Source organism: Macrobrachium rosenbergii, chromosome 12 (genome assembly GCF_040412425.1).
Source record: "Macrobrachium rosenbergii isolate ZJJX-2024 chromosome 12, ASM4041242v1, whole genome shotgun sequence".
NCBI classification, from domain to species: Eukaryota; Metazoa; Arthropoda; class Malacostraca; order Decapoda; family Palaemonidae; genus Macrobrachium; species Macrobrachium rosenbergii.
In genome coordinates, this window is record NC_089752.1 from 64,636,631 (window position 1) to 64,658,770 (window position 22,140).

Genomic DNA, 22,140 nt, shown 5'->3' on the forward strand with positions numbered 1-22,140 from the left:
CCCTTCTTAAGGTACACGGTATAAAAGGCACAAGGTGTAATAAGTTTGTGTGAATGGTAACACTGTACTCCTTGCCAATGTTGTCTAGAATTCCATCTCACAAAGATGAGAGAATGAATTTGAATGCATAACATTTTTACGTCATATTTAGCTAAGACTTATACAGTATATACTTGTATGTTGTATGACATTTTTAATATTTGTGAATACTAATAAGACAAAGCAACCTATCGACATTATGTTTAATGTATATTCATTGATTACAACACCCGTTTTTACTACAGATAGATCAACTAAAAATGTTATGCATTCAAATTCATTATTTCGACTTTGTGAGATGGAATTCTATACTATAACCAAAATATGAGCGTACTCCGAGCCCATTTGCGACGTTGCCAGATCCTTCTGACCATTTTAATTCACACCTGGTTTGACCTCTTTAATCTATGGGCAGACTACGATAAAGAGAAAGGGTAGTTTAAATCCCTCGTTAAAGCAGATTTGAATGGTCAAAGTATATAATCCTTTAATTTCATGCAGCACTTTACGAAATGATTCCTTGCAGCCACCAAACCCAATATTTTCTTTCACTTATTGTAAAACTTTGTCTATCGTCGGAATTTCTTTCCTTGCATAAAAAGCCAATACACTTTGCCGTATAACGCATCGATCGAAAACGTCCATATTTGTTACGGTTTTTGATCTTTTCCTTTTCTTTTCCCTAAAAACCAGCTCTCCAAATTCTTCTTCCGTTTCTTTGGCTTCCTTACAAATCTGATGCAAAGTAGTTTTTGATATCTTCGTTGCATCTGCGGCACGTTTGACTGCTTGATTGATGCCAAACTTTGAAATTCCATTTTCTTTTTCCCATTTAAAAAACTGGTACACATTGTATGCCATATTGCGTTCTTCAGGACGAAGGACACGGAGTGGGGAACTCTCCATGGTGTTTACGGAATCTTGCTGTGCGAGACGATGAATACGGAAGATTATCTCGACCCATTTTATACGATTTGACTAAGGGTCTCAGTGATCTGACCCAAGTGAAGAAGTGGCAGCAAGTTTGCCAGATCGCCAAGTTTGTCATTTTTATTCCCTTCTCTTAGTGAAGCGAAGGCAGCCGGATTAAGGAGAATTGGCAGCGCTGGAAATGGTCTTGGAGTCCGCTCATAAAATGGTTTGACTTTAGACAACATTGGCAAGGTGTACAGTGTTACCATTTACGCAAACTTATTACACCATGTGCCTTTTATACAGTGTACCTTAAGAAAGGAGGAAACTTAATGGCATAAGGCCATCTCTTTTTTATTTGCATTAATTCTTATAAAGTACCCTTTACAAGTGTGGTACAGATGCATTTTCAAAGGTTATTTATGCAATCCGTGTTGGTAATATGGTATGGGGCGGAGCCTGGCTAAAGATGACGGCCAAGGGGGCGGAGCCTGTTTATACTATACGCCATCGGCTCCTTCATGGCAAAAAGGGCATGCATGGGAGGTGACCGGCGCTGCCACATCAAATATTCCCACTCACGTTGTATGGTATATGAAGGCAGCATAAGTTATACAACACAAATATAATTGGTTGCTAATCAATTTTTGCCAATTATTAAAGGCCCTCGTAATTTTTTAGCATTTAACAACAATAAAACAACATGTTTATTCTTAAACGTGACAAAAAAATGTCCAGCACTGCCAGTTCCTCTCTCATGTGTTAAGCTGACCCCAGGGCGTAAAGATGTCAAACAGCCCATGCCTCCACAAGGGAAGCTCAGTCAAAACACTCACTGACTCATTAAGGAGTCTGTCGCCTTACAAACAACATGGAAGGAAGTCCTCGTTCCCGCATTAATCTTCATCCACAGGCTCGAAAAATCGTTCATAGGGTCGTTAAGTACTTTTCTAAAGAAAAGGCAAACCGTGGACCCATTGTGGATATCAGAAAAACACTGCAACGCGCCTCAGAAGCAACAATGATACCGGAGAGAACAATCAGCAGGATTTGCAAAGAAGGCAAAGATACGGAAGAGAGATGCGGCACAGCAACTTTCCTGAAATGGGAGAAGCATCAACCGAGAACAGATTTCGACGATTTTGACAAGAGCGCTTTACTTAGAACTGTTTTAGACTTTTATGTCAGGAAGGAAGTACCAACGCTTGATTTAATCAAAGGCGCGTTAAAATAAAATATTGGCTTTAAAGGTTCCAGAGACTCTGTGCACAAAGTTCTTCGTGAAATTGGCTTTCGATACAGTAATGTGAATGGGAGAAAATTTCTGCTTGAGAGAAATGATGTAGCATCGGCCAGAACTAAGTTTTTAAGAGAATTGAAGGCATTAAAGAGAAGTGGATATGATTCCTTCATATACCTGGACGAGACTTGGATCAACCAAAACCACACAGTAGGGAAATGTTGGATTGACACCAATTCTGAGAAAGCACCGGGATTAAGCCCCCTACTGGGAAAGGTGGTCGCTTAATCGTCCTTCATGCTGGAACCAAAAACGGTTTTGTTCCGAATTGTGAACTTGTTTTTCAAGCTAAAAACGATGGCGATTACCACAAACAAATGAATCATACAGTATTCAAGGAGTGGTTTATTTCGCAGTTAATTCCAAATATACCGCCATCCTCGATCGCAGTGATGGACAATGCCTCCTATCACTCTTTTCAAATTCACAAACCACCTACTGCATCCGATAGAAAGGCAGTTATCAAAGACTGGCTTATCGCGAAAGGAGAAACCCCCGGAGACGATCTCTTGAAGGCTGATCTGCTTGCAATGGTAAAGCAACATACATCAAGATGGCCACGCAAGTACGAAATTGACAGTATTGCGAGTGCACACGGTCACAAAGTGGTAAGACTTCCTCCATACCATTGTCAATATAACCCAATAGAATTAACAATATGTTGCAAAGAAGAATAATTTTAAAATGTCGGACCTCAGACCACTTGTAAGTGAAGCGTTACATTAAGTAACAGCAGAAAACTGGAAAAATGCAGCTAATCATGCAGAGACTCTTCAACAGGAAGATACTTCACGAGATTTATCCATCGACAATTTTGTTGATTTCTTTATTATAAATCTAGAATCATCTGATGAAGAGGAATTAGGCTAAAATGTATATCTAATTTGTGTATTTCAATGAAATCATCAATTCTTTTCTTTCATTCATAATGTAAATATTCATTAATTCTTTTCATTCATTCTAAGTGTAAATACTTATTCAGTTCCCAAAATTAATTTACTTATATAAATGAATTGTTATGTAAAAGTTTTATATAAATAACATGAGTAGTAATAAATCTATAAATAGTGTATTATTATCAATATGCCGTTCATGACCCAAATAATCATCTATTTGTTTTGACAAACCCTTGTGAAGACTATAAAACACAAAAGATATTTTCCATCGGGTATGGGCATTCATGCAAAGGTATCTTGTATGTCATAACGATAAAAACTGATACAAAAACAAAGAAAAAAAAACAACGAAATATTCCGAGTAAATGGCAAAGCTGGAACTAAGTCTGTAAAGAAAAGAAGATATATGAATAGAAGAATGTTATGAATACTATTACTGGAAAGAAACGAAGGACCATATTATGAATAGATGATAAATTAAATAGCTGCCGATCATCTTATTTGTGTAACCTATGCATATTTATGCTGCGCTCTCTTATCTGTCTACACACACAATCCTTTTCAAATGTCAATAGCTCTCTCTCTCTCTCTCTCTCTCTCTCTCTCTCTCTCTCTCTCTCTCTCTCTCTCTCTCTCTCTCTCTCTCTCTCTCTCTCTCTCTCTCTCTCTCTATCTATATATCTATATATATCTCTATATATATATATATATATATATAGTTAACATGGCAGAGGTGGGTGGATATCGTCTCTAAATACAAACACCTGAGTTCGGATGGGAGATTTGTATATGGGAGCCGATATCCACTTATACCTCACTTGCTAGCAGTGTGGGTTAAGCGTCCACTGTAGTCCTGGTTCTTGTCCGTCGCTGGTTCGAGCCCATGGGACGACGAACTTATTATCAATAAAAAAAAAAAATTCCCCTTCGGTAACATATATGAAAATATATTATTTCCGAGGTAGAGCGAATTGGATATTAAAGGACGTTTGTAGCTTACTGATTGTATATGAATCACGGTGATGTGATAAAAAGTCATAATATGGCTGCGTGCGACAAACGCACTACATGGTTAACATGGCAGAGGTGGGTGGATATCGTCTCTAAATACAAACACCTGAGTTCGCGGGAGATTTGTATATGGGAGCCGATATCCACTTATACCTCACTTGCTAGCCATGTGGGTTTAAGCGTCCACTGTAGTCCTGAGTTCTTGTCCGTCGCTGGTTCGAGCCCATGGGACGACGAACTTATTATCAACTAAAAAAATTCCCCTTCGGTAACATATATGAAAATATATTATTTCCGAGGTAGAGCGAATTGGATATTAAAGGACGTTTGTAGCTTACTGATTGTATATGAATCACGGTGATGTGATAAAAAAGTCATAATATGGCTGCGCACGACAAAACGCACTACATGGTTAACATGGCAGAGGTGGGTGAATATCGTCTCTAAATACAAACACCTGAGTTCGACGGGAGATTTGTATATGGGAAGACGATATCCACTTATATACCTCACTTGCTAGCCGTGTGGGTTAAAAGCGTCCACTGTAGTCCTGAGTTCTTGTCCTTCGCTGGTTCGAGCCCACGGGACGACGAACTTATTATCAAAAAAAAAAAATTCCCCTTCGGTAACATATATGAAAATATATTATTTCCGAGGTAGAGCGAATTGGATATTAAAGGACGTTTGTAGCTTACTGATTGAATATAAATCACGGTGATGTGATAAAAAAAAGTCATAATATGGCTGCGTGCGACAAACGCACTACATACGTGGTTAACATGGCAGAGGTGGGTGGATATCGTCTCTAAATACAAACACCTGAGTTCGATGGGAGATTTGTATATGGGAAGACGATATCCACTTATACCTCACCTCACTTGCTGGCCGTGTGTGGGTTAAAATGCGTCCACTGTAGTCCTGAGTTCTTGTCTTCGCTGGTTCGAGCCCACGGGACGACAAACTTATTATCAACTAAAAAATTCCCTTTGGTAACATATATGAAAATATATTATTTCCGAGGTAGAGCGAATTGGATATTAAAGGACGTTTGTAGCTTACTGATTGAATATGAATCACGGTGATGTGATAAAAAGTCATAATATGGCTGCGTGCGACAAACGCACTACGTGGTTAACATGGCAGAGGTGGGTGAATATCGTCTCCAAATACAAACACCTGAGTTCGACGGGGGAGATTTGTATATGGGAAGACGATATCCACTTATACCTCACTTGCTGGCCGTGTGGGTTAAAATGCGTCCACTGTAGTCCTGAGTTCTTGTCCTTCGCTGGTTCGAGCCCACGGGACGACGAACTTATTATCAATTAAAAAAAAAAAAATTCCCCTTCGGTAACATATATGAAAATATATTATTTCCGAGGTAGAGCGAATTGGATATTAAAGGACGTTTGTAGCTTACTGATTGAATATGAATCACGGTGATGTGATAAAAAAAGTCATAATATGGCTGCGTGACGACAAACGCACTACGTGGTTAACATGGCAGAGGTGGGTGAATATATCTCCAAATACAAACACCTGAGTTCGACGGGAGATTTGTATATGGGAAGACGATATCCACTTATACCTCACTTGCTGGCCGTGTGGGTTAAAATGCGTCACAGTCCTGAGTTCTTGAGTTCTTGTCTTCGACGAACTTATTATCTGGTAACATAGAAAATATATTATTTCCGAGGTAGAGGAATTGGATATTAAAGGACGTTTGTAGCTTACTGATTGAATTGAATCACGGTGATGATAAAAAAAAATGGCTGCGTGCGACAAACGCACTACGTGGTTCCCATGGCAGAGGTGGGTGAATATCGTCTCCAAATACAAACACCTGAGTTCGACGGGGGCGATTTGTATATGGGAAACGATATCCACTTATATGAAAATATATTATTTCCTGAGTTCTTGTCTTCGCTGGTTCGAGCCCGGGACGAGTAGAACTTATTATCAATTAAAAAAATTCCCCTTCGGTAACATATATGAAAATATATTAAAAGGACGATTTGACGTTTGTAGCTTACTGATTGAATATGAATCACGGTGATGTGATAAAAAAGTCATAATATGGCTGCGTGCGACAAACGCGCACTACATGGTTAGCATGGCAGAGGTGGGTGAATATCGTCTCCAAATACAAACACCTGAGTTCGACGGGAGATTTGTATATGGGAAGACGATATCCACTTATACCTCACTTGCTGGCCGTGTGGGTTAAAATGCGTCCACTGTAGTCCTGAGTTCTTGTCTTCGCTGGTTCGAGCCCACGAGACGACGAACTTATTATCAATTAAAAAAAAAAATTCCCCTTCGGTAACATATATGAAAATATATTATTTCCGAGGTAGAGCGAATTGGATATTAAAGGACGTTTGTAGCTTACTGATTGAATATGAATCACGGTGATGTGATAAAAGTCATAATATGGCTGCGTGCGACAAACGCACTACGTGGTTAACATGGCAGAGGTGGGTGAATATCGTCTCCAAATACAAACACCTGAGTTCGACGGGAGATTTGTATATGGGAAGACGATATCCACTTATACCTCACTTGCTGGCCGTGTGGGTTAAAATGCGTCCATGTAGTCCTGAGTTCTTGTCTTCGCTGGTTCGAGCCCACGGGACGACGAACTTATTATCAATCAAAAAAAAAAATTCCCCTTCGGTAACATATATGAAAATATATTATTTCCGAGGTAGAGCGAATTGGATATTAAAGGACGTTTGTAGCTTACTGATTGAATATGAATCACGGTGATGTGATAAAAAAAGTCATAATATGGCTGCGTGCGACAAACGCACTACGTGGTTAGCATGGCAGAGGTGGGTGAATATCGTCTCCAAATACAAACACCTGAGTTCGACGGGCGATTTGTATATGGGAAGACGATATCCACTTATACCTCACTTGCTGGCCGTGTGGGTTAAAATGCGTCCACTGTAGTCCTGAGTTCTTGTCTTCGCTGGTTCGAGCCCACGAGACGACGAACTTATTATCAATTAAAAAAATTCCCCTTCGGTAACATATATGAAAATATATTATTTCCGAGGTAGAGCGAATTGGATATTAAAGGACGTTTGTAGCTTACTGATTGAATATGAATCACGGTGATGTGATAAAAAAATGTCATAATATGGCTGCGTATGACAAACGCACTACGTGGTTAGCATGGCAGAGGTGGGTGAATATCGTCTCCAAATACAAACACCTGAGTTCGACGGGCGATTTGTATATGGGAAGACGATATCCACTTATACCTCACTTGCTGGCCGTGTGGGTTAAAAAATGCGTCCACTGTAGTCCTGAGTTCTTGTCTTCGCTGGTTCGAGCCCACGAGACGACGACGAACTTTATTATCAAAAAAAAAAAATTCCCCTTCGGTAACATATATGAAAATATATTATTTCGAGGTAGAGCGAATTGGATATTAAAGGACGTTTGTAGCTTACTGATTGAATATGAATCACGGTGATGTGATAAAAAAGTCATAATATGGCTGCTGCGTGCGACAAACGCACTACACGTGGTTAGCATGGCAGAGGTGGGTGAATATCGTCTCCAAATACAAACACCTGAGTTCACGGGCGATTTGTATATGGGAAGACGATATCCACTTATACCTCACTTGCTGGCCGTGTGGGTTAAAATGCGTCCACTGTAGTCCTGAGTTCTTGTCTTTGCTGGTTCGAGCCCACGTGACGACGAACTTATTATCAATTAAAAAAAAAAATTCCCCTTCAGTAACATATATGAAAATATATTATTTCCAAGGTAGAGCGAATTGTATATTAAAGGACGTTTGTAGCTTACTGATTGAATATGAATCACGGTGATGTGATAAAAAAAGTCATAATATGGCTGCTGCGACACAAACGCACTACGTGGTTAACATGGCAGAGGTGGGTGAATATCGTCTCCAAATACAAACACCTGAGTTCGACGGGAGATTTGTATATGGGAAGAACGATATCCACTTATACCTCACTTGCTGGCCGTGTGGGTTAAAAAAATCCACTGTAGTCCTGAGTTCTTGTCTTCGCTGGTTCGAGCCCACGAGACGACGTACTTCTTATCAATTAAAAAAAAAATAAAATTCCCCTTCGGTAACATATATGAAAATATATTATTTCCGAGGTAGAGCGAATTGGATATTAAAGGACGTTTGTAGCTTACTGATTGAATATGAATCACGGTGATGTGATAAAAAAAGTCATAATATGGCTGCGTGCGACAAACGCACTACGTGGTTAGCATGGCAGAGGTGGGTGAATATCGTCTCCAAATACAAACACCTGAGTTCGACGGGCGATTTGTATATGGGAAGACGATATCCACTTATACCTCACTTGCTGGCCGCGTGGGTTAAAATGCGTCCACTGTAGTCCTGAGTTCTTGTCTTCGCTGGTTCGAGCCCACGAGACGACGAACTTATTATCAATTAAAAAAAAAAAATTCCCCTTCGGTAACATATATGAAAATATATTATTTCCGAGGTAGAGCGAATTGGATATTAAAGGACGTTTGTAGCTTACTGATTGAATATGAATCACGGTGATGTGATAAAAAAAGTCATAATATGGCTGCGTGCGACAAACGCACTACGTGGTTAGCATGGCAGAGGTGGGTGAATATCGTCTCCAAATACAAACACCTGAGTTCGACGGGCGATTTGTATATGGGAAGACGATATCCACTTATACCTCACTTGCTAGCCGCGTGGGTTAAAATGCGTCCACTGTAGTCCTGAGTTCTTGTCTTCGCTGGTTCGAGCCCACGAGACGACGAACTTATTATCAATTAAAAAAAAAATTCCCCTTCGGTAACATATATGAAAATATATTATTTCCGAGGTAGAGCGAATTGGATATTAAAGGACGTTTGTAGCTTACTGATTGAATATGAATCACGGTGATGTGATAAAAAGTCATAATAATATGGCTGCGTGCGACAAACGCACTACACGTGGTTAACATGGCAGAGGTGGGTGAATATCGTCTCCAAATACAAACACCTGAGTTCGACGGGCGATTTGTATATGGGAAGACGATATCCACTTATACCTCACTTGCTGGCCCGTGTGGTTAAAATGCGTCCACTGTAGTCCTGAGTTCTTGTCTTCGCTGGTTCGAGCCCACGAGACGACGAACTTATTATCAATTAAAAAAAAATTTCCCTTCGGTAACATATATGAAAATATATTATTTCCGAGGTAGAGCGAATTGGATATTAAAGGACGTTTGTAGCTTACTGATTGAATATGAATCACGGTGATGTGATAAAAAAAGTCATAATATGGCTGCGTGCGACAAACGCACTACGTGGTTAGCATGGCAGAGGTGGGTGAATATCGTCTCCAAATACAAACACCTGAGTTCGACGGGTGATTTGTATATGGGAAGACGATATCCACTTATACCTCACTTGCTGGCCGTGTGGGTTAAAATGCGTCCACTGTAGTCCTGAGTTCTTGTCTTCGCTGGTTCGAGCCCACGAGACGACGAACTTATTATCAATTAAAAAAAAATTTCCCCTTCGGTAACATATATGAAAATATATTATTTTCGAGGTAGAGCGAATTGGATATTAAAGGACGTTTGTAGCTTACTGATTGAATATGAATCACGGTGATGTGATAAAAAAGTCATAATATGGCTGCGTGCGACAAACGCACTACGTGGTTAGCATGGCAGAGGTGGGTGAATATCGTCTCCAAATACAAACACCTGAGTTCGACGGGAGATTTGTATATGGGAAGACGATATCCACTTATACCTCACTTGCTGGCCGCGTGGGTTAAAATGCGTCCACTGTAGTCCTGAGTTCTTGTCTTCGCTGGTTCGAGCCCACGAGACGACGAACTTATTATCAATAAAAAAAAAAATTCCCCTTCGGTAACATATATGAAAATATATTATTTCCGAGGTAGAGCGAATTGGATATTAAAGGACGTTTGTAGCTTACTGATTGAATATGAATCACGGTGATGTGATAAAAAAAGTCATAATATGGCTGCGTGCGACAAACGCACTACGTGGTTAGCATGGCAGAGGTGGGTGAATATCGTCTCCAAATACAAACACCTGAGTTCGACGGGCGATTTGTATATGGGAAGACGATATCCACTTATACCTCACTTGCTGGCCGTGTGGGTTAAAATGCGTCCACTGTAGTCCTGAGTTCTTGTCTTCGCTGGTTCGAGCCCACGAGACGACGAACTTATTATCAATTAAAAAAAAATTCCCCTTCGGTAACATATATGAAAATATATTATTTCCGAGGTAGAGCGAATTGGATATTAAAGGACGTTTGTAGCTTACTGATTGAATATGAATCACGGTGATGTGATAAAAAAAGTCATAATATGGCTGCGTGCGACAAACGCACTACACGTGGTTAACATGGCAGAGGTGGGTGAATATCGTCTCCAAATACAAACACCTGAGTTCGACGGGCGATTTGTATATGGGAAGACGATATCCACTTATACCTCACTTGCTGGCCGTGTGGGTTAAAATGCGTCCACTGTAGTCCTGAGTTCTTGTCTTCGCTGGTTCGAGCCCACGAGACGACGAACTTATTATCAATTAAAAAAAATTCCCCTTCGGTAACATATATGAAAATATATTATTTCCGAGGTAGAGCGAATTGGATATTAAAGGACGTTTGTAGCTTACTGATTGAATATGAATCACGGTGATGTGATAAAAAAAAGTCATAATATGGCTGCGTGCGACAAACGCACTACACGGTTAACATGGCAGAGGTGGGTGAATATCGTCTCCAAATACAAACACCTGAGTTCGACGGGCGATTTGTATATGGGAAGATGATATCCACTTATACCTCACTTGCTGGCCCGTGTGGGTTAAAATGCGTCCACTGTAGTCCTGAGTTCTTGTCTTCGCTGGTTCGAGCCCACGGGACGACGAACTTATTATCAAAAAAAAATTCCCCTTCGGTAACATATATGAAAATATATTATTTCCGAGGTAGAGCGAATTGGATATTAAAGGACGTTTGTAGCTTACTGATTGAATATGAATCACGGTGATGTGATAAAAAAGTCATAATATGGGCTGTGTGCGACAAACGCACTACGTGGTTAGCATGGCAGAGGTGGGTGAATATCGTCTCCAAATACAAACACCTGAGTTCGACGGGAGATTTGTATATGGGAAGACGATATCCACTTATACCTCACTTGCTGGCCGCGTGGGTTAAAATGCGTCCACTGTAGTCCCGAGTTCTTGTCCTCGCTGGTTGGAGCCACGAGATGACGAACTTATTATTAATAAAAAAAAAAAATTCCCCTTCGGTAACATATATGAAAATATATTACTTCCGAGGTAGAGCGAATTGGATATTAAAGGACGTTTGTAGCTTACTGATTGAATATGAATCACGGTGATGTGATAAAAAAAGTCATAATATGGCTGCGTGCGCAACAAACGCACTACATGTGGTTGGTTAAGGCATGGCAGAGGTGGGTGAATATCGTCTCCAAATACAAACACCTGAGTTCGACGGGAGATTTGTATATGGGAAGACGATATCCACTTATACCTCACTTGCTGGCCGCGTGGGTTAAAATGCGTCCACTGTAGTCCTGAGTTCTTGTCTTCGCTGGTTCGAGCCCACGAGACGACGAACTTATTATCAATTAAAAAAAAAATTCCCCTTCGGTAACATATATGAAAATATATTATTTCCGAGGTAGAGCGAATTGGATATTAAAGGACGTTTGTAGCTTACTGATTGAATATGAATCACGGTGATGTGATAAAAAAAGTCATAATATGGCTGCGTGCGACAAACGCACTACGTGGTTAGCATGGCAGAGGTGGGTGAATATCGTCTCCAAATACAAACACCTGAGTTCGACGGGCGATTTGTATATGGGAAGACGATATCCACTTATACCTCACTTGCTGGCCGCGTGGGTTAAAATGCGTCCACTGTAGTCCTGAGTTCTTGTCTTCGCTGGTTCGAGCCCACGAGACGACGAACTTATTATCAATTAAAAAAAATTCCCCTTCGGTAACATATATGAAAATATATTATTTCCGAGGTAGAGCGAATTGGATATTAAAGGACGTTTGTAGCTTACTGATTGAATATGAATCACGGTGATGTGATAAAAAAGTCATAATATGGCTGCGTGCGACAAACGCACTACGTGGTTAGCATGGCAGAGGTGGGTGAATATCGTCTCCAAATACAAACACCTGAGTTCGACGGGAGATTTGTATATGGGAAGACGATATCCACTTATACCTCACTTGCTGGCCGTGTGGGTTAAAATGCGTCCACTGTAGTCCTGAGTTCTTGTTGTCTTCGCTGGTTCGAGCCCACGGGACGACGAACTTATTATCAATAAAAAAAAAAAATTCCCCTTCGGTAACATATATGAAAATATATTATTTCCGAGGTAGAGCGAATTGGATATTAAAGGACGTTTGTAGCTTACTGATTGAATATGAATCACGGTGATGTGATAAAAAAAGTCATAATATGGCTGCGTGCGACAAACGCACTACGTGGTTAACATGGCAGAGGTGGGTGAATATCGTCTCCAAATACAAACACCTGAGTTCGACGGGCGATTTGTATATGGGAAGACGATATCCACTTATACCTCACTTGCTGGCCGTGTGGGTTAAAATGCGTCCACTGTAGTCCTGAGTTCTTGTCTTCGCTGGTTCGAGCCCACGAGACGACGAACTTATTATCAATTAAAAAAAAATTCCCCTTCGGTAACATATATGAAAATATATTATTTCCGAGGTAGAGCGAATTGGATATTAAAGGACGTTTGTAGCTTACTGATTGAATATGAATCACGGTGATGTGATAAAAAAAGTCATAATATGGCTGCGTGCGACAAACGCACTACGTGGTTAGCATGGCAGAGGTGGGTGAATATCGTCTCCAAATACAAACACCTGAGTTCGACGGGCGATTTGTATATGGGAAGACGATATCCACTTACTTATACCTCACTTGCTGGCCGCGTGGGTTAAAATGCGTCCACTGTAGTCCTGAGTTCTTGTCTTCGCTGGTTCGAGCCCACGAGACGACGAACTTATTATCAATTAAAAAAAAATTCCCCTTCGGTAACATATATGAAAATATATTATTTCCGAGGTAGAGCGAATTGGATATTAAAGGACGTTTGTAGCTTACTGATTGAATATGAATCACGGTGATGTGATAAAAAAGTCATAATATGGCTGCGTGTGACAAACGCACTACATGGTTAACATGGCAGAGGTGGGTGAATATCGTCTCCAAATACAAACACCTGAGTTCGACGGGAGATTTGTATATGGGAAGACGATATCCACTTATACCTCACTTGCTGGCCGTGTGGGTTAAATTGCGTCCACTGTAGTCCTGAGTTCTTGTCTTCGCTGGTTCGAGCCCACGAGACGACGAACTTATTATCAATTATCAAAAAAAAATTCCCCTTCGGTAACATATATGAAAATATATTATTTCCGAGGTAGAGCGAATTGGATATTAAAGGACGTTTGTAGCTTACTGATTGAATATGAATCACGGTGATGTGATAAAAAGTCATAATATGGCTGCGTGCGACAAACGCACTACGTGGTTAGCATGGCAGAGGTGGGTGAATATCGTCTCCAAATACAAACACCTGAGTTCGACGGGCGATTTGTATATGGGAAGACGATATCCACTTATACCTCACTTGCTGGCCGCTGTGGGTTAAAATGCGTCCACTGTAGTCCTGAGTTCTTGTCTTCGCTGGTTCGAGCCCACGAGACGACGAACTTATTATCAATAAAAAAAAAAAAATTCCCCTTCGGTAACATATATGAAAATATATTATTTCCGAGGTAGAGCGAATTGGATATTAAAGGACGTTTGTAGCTTACTGATTGAATATGAATCACGGTGATGTGATAAAAAAAGTCATAATATGGCTGCGTGTGACAAACGCACTACGTGGTTAGCATGGCAGAGGTGGGTGAATATCGTCTCCAAATACAAACACCTGAGTTCGACGGGCGATTTGTATATGGGAAGACGATATCCACTTATACCTCACTTTGCTGGCCGTGTGGGTTAAAAATGCGTCCACTGTAGTCCTGAGTTCTTGTCTTCGCTGGTTCGAGCCCACACGAGACGACGAACTTATTATCAATTAAAAAAAAAAAAATTCCCCTTCGGTAACATATATGAAAATATATTATTTCCGAGGTAGAGCGAATTGGATATTAAAGGACGTTTGTAGCTTACTGATTGAATATGAATCACGGTGATGTGAAAAAAAAAGTCATAATATGGCTGCGTGCGACAAACGCACTACGTGGTAAGCATGGCAGAGGTGGGTGAATATCGTCTCCAAATACAAACACCTGAGTTCGACGGGCGATTTGTATATGGGAAGACGATATCCACTTATACCTCACTTGCTGGCCGCGTGGGTTAAAATGCGTCCACTGTAGTCCTGAGTTCTTGTCTTCGCTGGTTCGAGCCCACGAGACGACGAACTTATTATCAATTAAAAAAAAAAATTCCCCTTCGGTAACATATATGAAAATATATTATTTCCGAGGTAGAGCGAATTGGATATTAAAGGACGTTTGTAGCTTACTGATTGAATATGAATCACGGTGATGTGATAAAAAAAGTCATAATATGGCTGCTGTGCGACAAACACTACTACGTGGTTAGCATGGCAGAGGTGGGTGAATATCGTCTCCAAATACAAACACCTGAGTTCGACGGGAGATTTGTATATTGGAAGACGATATCCACTTATACCTCACTTGCTGGCCGCGTGGGTTAAAATGCGTCCACTGTAGTCCTGAGTTCTTGTCTTCGCTGGTTCGAGCCCACGAGACGACGAACTTATTATCAAAAAAAAAAAAATTCCCCTTCGGTAACATATATGAAAATATACTATTTCCGAGGTAGAGCGAATTGGATATTAAAGGACGTTTGTAGCTTACTGATTGAATATGAATCACGGTGATGTGATAAAAAAGTCATAATATGGCTGCGTGCGACAAACGCACTACGTGGTTAGCATGGCAGAGGTGGGTGAATATCGTCTCCAAATACAAACACCTGAGTTCGACGGGCGATTTGTATATGGGAAGACGATATCCACTTATACCTCACTTGCTGGCCGTGTGGGTTAAAATGCGTCCACTGTAGTCCTGAGTTCTTGTCTTCGCTGGTTCGAGCCCACGAGACGACGAACTTATTATCAATTAAAAAAAATTCCCCTTCGGTAACATATATGAAAATATATTATTTCCGAGGTAGAGCGAATTGGATATTAAAGGACGTTTGTAGCTTACTGATTGAATATGAATCACGGTGATGTGATAAAAAAAGTCATAATATGGCTGCGTGACGACAAACGCACTACGTGGTTACATGGCAGAGGTGGGTGAATATCGTCTCCAAATACAAACACCTGAGTTCGACGGGCGATTTGTATATGGGAAGACGATATCCACTTATACCTCACTTGCTGGCCGCGTGGGTTAAAATGCGTCCACTGTAGTCCTGAGTTCTTGTCTTCGCTGGTTCGAGCCCACGAGACGACGAACTTATTATCAATAAAAAAAAAAAAAATTCCCCTTCGGTAACATATATGAAAATATATTATTTCCGAGGTAGAGCGAATTGGATATTAAAGGACGTTTGTAGCTTACTGATTGAATATGAATCACGGTGATGTGATAAAAAAGTCATAATATGGCTGCGTGCGACAAACGCACTACGTGGTTAGCATGGCAGAGGTGGGTGAATATCGTCTCCAAATACAAACACCTGAGTTCGACGGGCGATTTGTATATGGGAAGACGATATCCACTTATACCTCACTTGCTGGCCGTGTGGGTTAAAATGCGTCCACTGTAGTCCTGAGTTCTTGTCTTCGCTGGTTCGAGCCCACGAGACGACGAACTTATTATCAATTAAAAAAAAATTCCCCTTCGGTAACATATATGAAAATATATTATTTCCGAGGTAGAGCGAATTGGATATTAAAGGACGTTTGTAGCTTACTGATTGAATATGAATCACGGTGATGTGATAAAAAAAGTCATAATATGGCTGCGACGACAAACGCACTACGTGGTTAGCATGGCAGAGGTGGGTGAATATCGTCTCCAAATACAAACACCTGAGTTCGACGGGCGATTTGTATATGGGAAGACGATATCCACTTATACCTCACTTGCTGGCCACGTGGGTTAAAATGCGTCCACTGTAGTCCTGAGTTCTTGTCTTCGCTGGTTCGAGCCCACGAGACGACGAACTTATTATCAATTAAAAAAAAAAAAAATTCCCCTTCGGTAACATATATGAAAATATATTATTTCCGAGGTAGAGCGAATTGGATATTAAAGGACGTTTGTAGCTTACTGATTGAATATGAATCACGGTGATGTGATAAAAAAAGTCATAATATGGCTGCGTGCGACAAACGCACTACGTGGTTAGCATGGCAGAGGTGGGTGAATATCGTCTCCAAATACAAACACCTGAGTTCGACGGGCGATTTGTATATGGGAAGACGATATCCACTTATACCTCACTTGCTGGCCGTGTGGGTTAAAATGCGTCCACTGTAGTCCTGAGTTCTTGTCTTCGCTGGTTCGAGCCCACGAGACGACGAACTTATTATCAATTAAAAAAAAAAAAAATTCCCCTTCGGTAACATATATGAAAATATATTATTTCCGAGGTAGAGCGAATTGGATATTAAAGGACGTTTGTAGCTTACTGATTGAATATGAATCACGGTGATGTGATAAAAAAAAAGTCATAATATGGCTGCGTGCGACAAACGCACTACATGGTTAGCATGGCAGAGGTGGGTGAATATCGTCTCCAAATACAAACACCTGAGTTCGACGGGCGATTTGTATATGGGAAGACGATATCCACTTATACCTCACTTGCTGGCCGCGTGGGTTAAAATGCGTCCACTGTAGTCCTGAGTTCTTGTCTTCGCTGGTTCGAGCCCACGAGACGACGAACTTATTATCAATTAAAAAAAAAAAAATTCCCCTTCGGTAACATATATGAAAATATATTATTTCCGAGGTAGAGCGAATTGGATATTAAAGGACGTTTGTAGCTTACTGATTGAATATGAATCACGGTGATGTGATAAAAAGTCATAATATGGCTGCGTGCGACAAACGCACTACGTGGTTAGCATGGCAGAGGTGGGTGAATATCGTCTCCAAATACAAACACCTGAGTTCGACGGGCGATTTTGTATATGGGAAGACGATATCCACTTATACCTCACTTGCTGGCCGTGTGGGTTAAAATGCGTCCACTGTAGTCCTGAGTTCTTGTCTTCGCTGGTTCGAGCCCACGAGACGACGAACTTATTATCAATTAAAAAATTCCCCTTCGGTAACATATATGAAAATATATTATTTCCGAGGTAGAGCGAATTGGATATTAAAGGACGTTTGTAGCTTACTGATTGAATATGAATCACGGTGATGTGATAAAAAAAGTCATAATATGGCTGCGTGCGACAAAACGCACTACGTGGTTAGCATGGCAGAGGTGGGTGAATATCGTCTCCAAATACAAACACCTGAGTTCGACGGGCGATTTGTATATGGGAAGACGATATCCACTTATACCTCACTTGCTGGCCGTGTGGGTTAAAATGCGTCCACTGTAGTCCTGAGTTCTTGTCTTCGCTGGTTCGAGCCCACGAGACGACGAACTTATTATCAATTAAAAAAAAATTCCCCTTCGGTAACATATATGAAAATATATTATTTCCGAGGTAGAGCGAATTGGATATTAAAGGACGTTTGTAGCTTACTGATTGAATATGAATCACGGTGATGTGATAAAAAAGTCATAATATGGCTGCGTGCGACAAACGCACTACACGTGGTTAACATGGCAGAGGTGGGTGAATATCGTCTCCAAATACAAACACCTGAGTTCGACGGGCGATTTGTATATGGGAAGACGATATCCACTTATACCTCACTTGCTGGCTGCGTGGGTTAAAATGCGTCCACTGTAGTCCTGAGTTCTTGTCTTCGCTGGTTCGAGCCCACGAGACGACGAACTTATTATCAATTAAAAAAAAAAAATTCCCTTCGGTAACATATATGAAAATATATTATTTCCGAGGTAGAGCGAATTGGATATTAAAGGACGTTTGTAGCTTACTGATTGAATATGAATCACGGTGATGTGATAAAAAAAGTCATAATATGGCTGTTGATTGTGCGACAAACGCACTACATGGTTAAGCATGGCAGAGGTGGGTGAATATCGTCTCCAAATACAAACACCTGAGTTCGACGGGCGATTTGTATATGGGAAGACGATATCCACTTATACCTCACTTGCTGGCCGCGTGGGTTAAAATGCGTCCACTGTAGTCCTGAGTTCTTGTCTTCGCTGGTTCGAGCCCACGAGACGACGAACTTATTATCAATTAAAAAAAAAATTCCCCTTCGGTAACATATATGAAAATATATTATTTCCGAGGTAGAGCGAATTGGATATTAAAGGACGTTTGTAGCTTACTGATTGAATATGAATCACGGTGATGTGAAAAAAAGTCATAATATGGCTGCGTGATGACAAACGCACTACACGTGGTTAACATGGCAGAGGTGGGTGAATATCGTCTCCAAATACAAACACCTGAGTTCGACGGGCGATTTGTATATGGGAAGACGATATCCACTTATACCTCACTTGCTGGCCGCGTGGGTTAAAATGCGTCCACTGTAGTCCTGAGTTCTTGTCTTCGCTGGTTCGAGCCCACGAGACGACGAACTTATTATCAATTAAAAAAATTCCCCTTCGGTAACATATATGAAAATATATTATTTCCGAGGTAGAGCGAATTGGATATTAAAGGACGTTTGTAGCTTACTGATTGAATATGAATCACGGTGATGTGATAAAAAAAGTCATAATATGGCTGCGTGCGACAAACGCACTACGTGGTTAGCATGGCAGAGGTGGGTGAATATCGTCTCCAAATACAAACACCTGAGTTCGACGGGAGATTTGTATATGGGAAGACGATATCCACTTATACCTCACTTGCTGGCCGCGTGGGTTAAAATGCGTCCACTGTAGTCCTGAGTTCTTGTCTTCGCTGGTTCGAGCCCACGAGACGACGAACTTATTATCAATTAAAAAAAAAAATTCCCCTTCGGTAACATATATGAAAATATATTATTTCCGAGGTAGAGCGAATTGGATATTAAAGGACGTTTGTAGCTTACTGATTGAATATGAATCACGGTGATGTGATAAAAAAGTCATAATATGGCTGCGTGCGACAAACGCACTACGTGGTTAGCATGGCAGAGGTGGGTGAATATCGTCTCCAAATACAAACACCTGAGTTCGACGGGCGATTTGTATATGGGAAGACGATATCCACTTATACCTCACTTGCTGGCCGTGTGGGTTAAAATGCGTCCACTGTAGTCCTGAGTTCTTGTCTTCGCTGGTTCGAGCCCACGAGACGACGAACTTATTATCAATTAAAAAAAAAAATTCCCCTTCGGTAACATATATGAAAATATATTATTTCCGAGGTAGAGCGAATTGGATATTAAAGGACGTTTGTAGCTTACTGATTGAATATGAATCACGGTGATGTGATAAAAAAAGTCATAATATGGCTGCGTGCGACAAACGCACTACATGGTTAGCATGGCAGAGGTGGGTGAATATCGTCTCCAAATACAAACACCTGAGTTCGACGGGCGATTTGTATATGGGAAGACGATATCCACTTATACCTCACTTGCTGGCCGCGTGGGTTAAAATGCGTCCACTGTAGTCCTGAGTTCTTGTCTTCGCTGGTTCGAGCCCACGGGACGACGAACTTATTATCAACTAAAAAAAAAATTCCCCTTCGGTAACATATATGAAAATATATTATTTCCGAGGTAGAGCGAATTGGATATTAAAGGACGTTTGTAGCTTACTGATTGAATATGAATCACGGTGATGTGATGAAAAAAGTCATAATATGGCTGCATGTGCGACAAACGCACTACGTGGTTAACATGGCAGAGGTGGGTGAATATCGTCTCCAAATACAAACACCTGAGTTCGACGGGAGATTTGTATATGGGAAGACGATATCCACTTATACCTCACTTGCTGGCCGTGTGGGTTAAAATGCGTCCACTGTAGTCCTGAGTTCTTGTCTTCGCTGGTTCGAGCCCACGAGACGACGAACTTATTATCAATTAAAAAAAAAAATTCCCTTCGGTAACATATATGAAAATATATTATTTCCGAGGTAGAGCGAATTGGATATTAAAGGACGTTTGTAGCTTACTGATTGAATATGAATCACGGTGATGTGATAAAAAAAGTCATAATATGGCTGCGTGCATGCGACAAAACACTACACGTGGTTAGCATGGCAGAGGTGGGTGAATATCGTCTCCAAATACAAACACCTGAGTTCGACGGGCGATTTGTATATGGGAAGACGATATCCACTTATACCTCACTTGCTGGCCGTGTGGGATAAGCGTCCACTGTAGTCCTGAGTTCTTGTCCTTCGCTGGTTCGAGCCCACGGGACGACGAACTTATTATCAACAAAAAAAAAAAAAATTCCCCTTCGGTAACATATATGAAAATATATTATTTCCGAGGTAGAGCGAATTGGATATTAAAGGACGTTTGTAGCTTACTGATTGAATATGAATCACGGTGATGTGATAAAAAAGTCATAATATGGCTGCGTGCGACAAACGCACTACGTGGTTAGCATGGCAGAGGTGGGTGAATATCGTCTCCAAATACAAACACCTGAGTTCGACGGGCGATTTGTATATGGGAAGACGATATCCACTTATACCTCACTTGCTGGCCACGTGGGTTAAAATGCGTCCACTGTAGTCCTGAGTTCTTGTCTTCGCTGGTTCGAGCCCACGAGACGACGAACTTATTATCAATTAAAAAAAAAAATTCCCCTTCGGTAACATATATGAAAATATATTATTTCCGAGGTAGAGCGAATTGGATATTAAAGGACGTTTGTAGCTTACTGATTGAATATGAATCACGGTGATGTGATAAAAAAAGTCATAATATGGCTGCGTGCGACAAACGCACTACACGGTTAATATGGAAGAGGTGGGTGAATATTGTCTACTAATACAAACACCCGAGTTCGATGGGCGATTTGGATATGGGAAGACAATATCCACTTATACCTCACTTCCTGGCCAGGTGGATTAAAATATGTCCACTGTACTCCTGAGTTCTTGTCTTCACTGGTTCCAGCCCACGAGACGACCAACTTATTATCAATTAAAAAAAATTCCCCTTCGGTAACATATATGAAAATATATTATTTCCGAAGCAGAGCGAATTGGATATTAAAGGACGTTTGTAGCTTACTGATTGGATATGAATCACAGTGATGTGATAAAAAGTCATAATATGGCTGCGTGCAGCAAACGCACTACGTGGTTAGCATGGCAGAGGTGGGTGAATATCGTCTCCAAATACAAACACCTGGGTTCGACGGGAGATTTGTATATGGGAAGACGATATCCACTTATACCTCACTTGCTGGCCGTGTGGGTTAAAATGCGTCCACTGTAGTCCTGAGTTCTTGTCTTCGCTGGTTCGAGCCCACGAGACGACGAACTTATTATCAAAAAAAAAAAAAAATTCCCCTTCGGTAACATATATGAAAATATATTATTTCCGAGGTAGAGCGAATTGGATATTAAAGGACGTTTGTAGCTTACTGATTGAATATGAATCACGGTGATGTGATAAAAAGTCATAATATGGCTGCATGCGACAAACGCGCACTACGTGGTTAACATGGCAGAGGTGGGTGAATATCGTCTCCAAATACAAACACCTGAGTTCGACGGGCGATTTGTATATGGGAAGACGATATCCACTTATACCTCACTTGCTGGCTGTGTGGGTT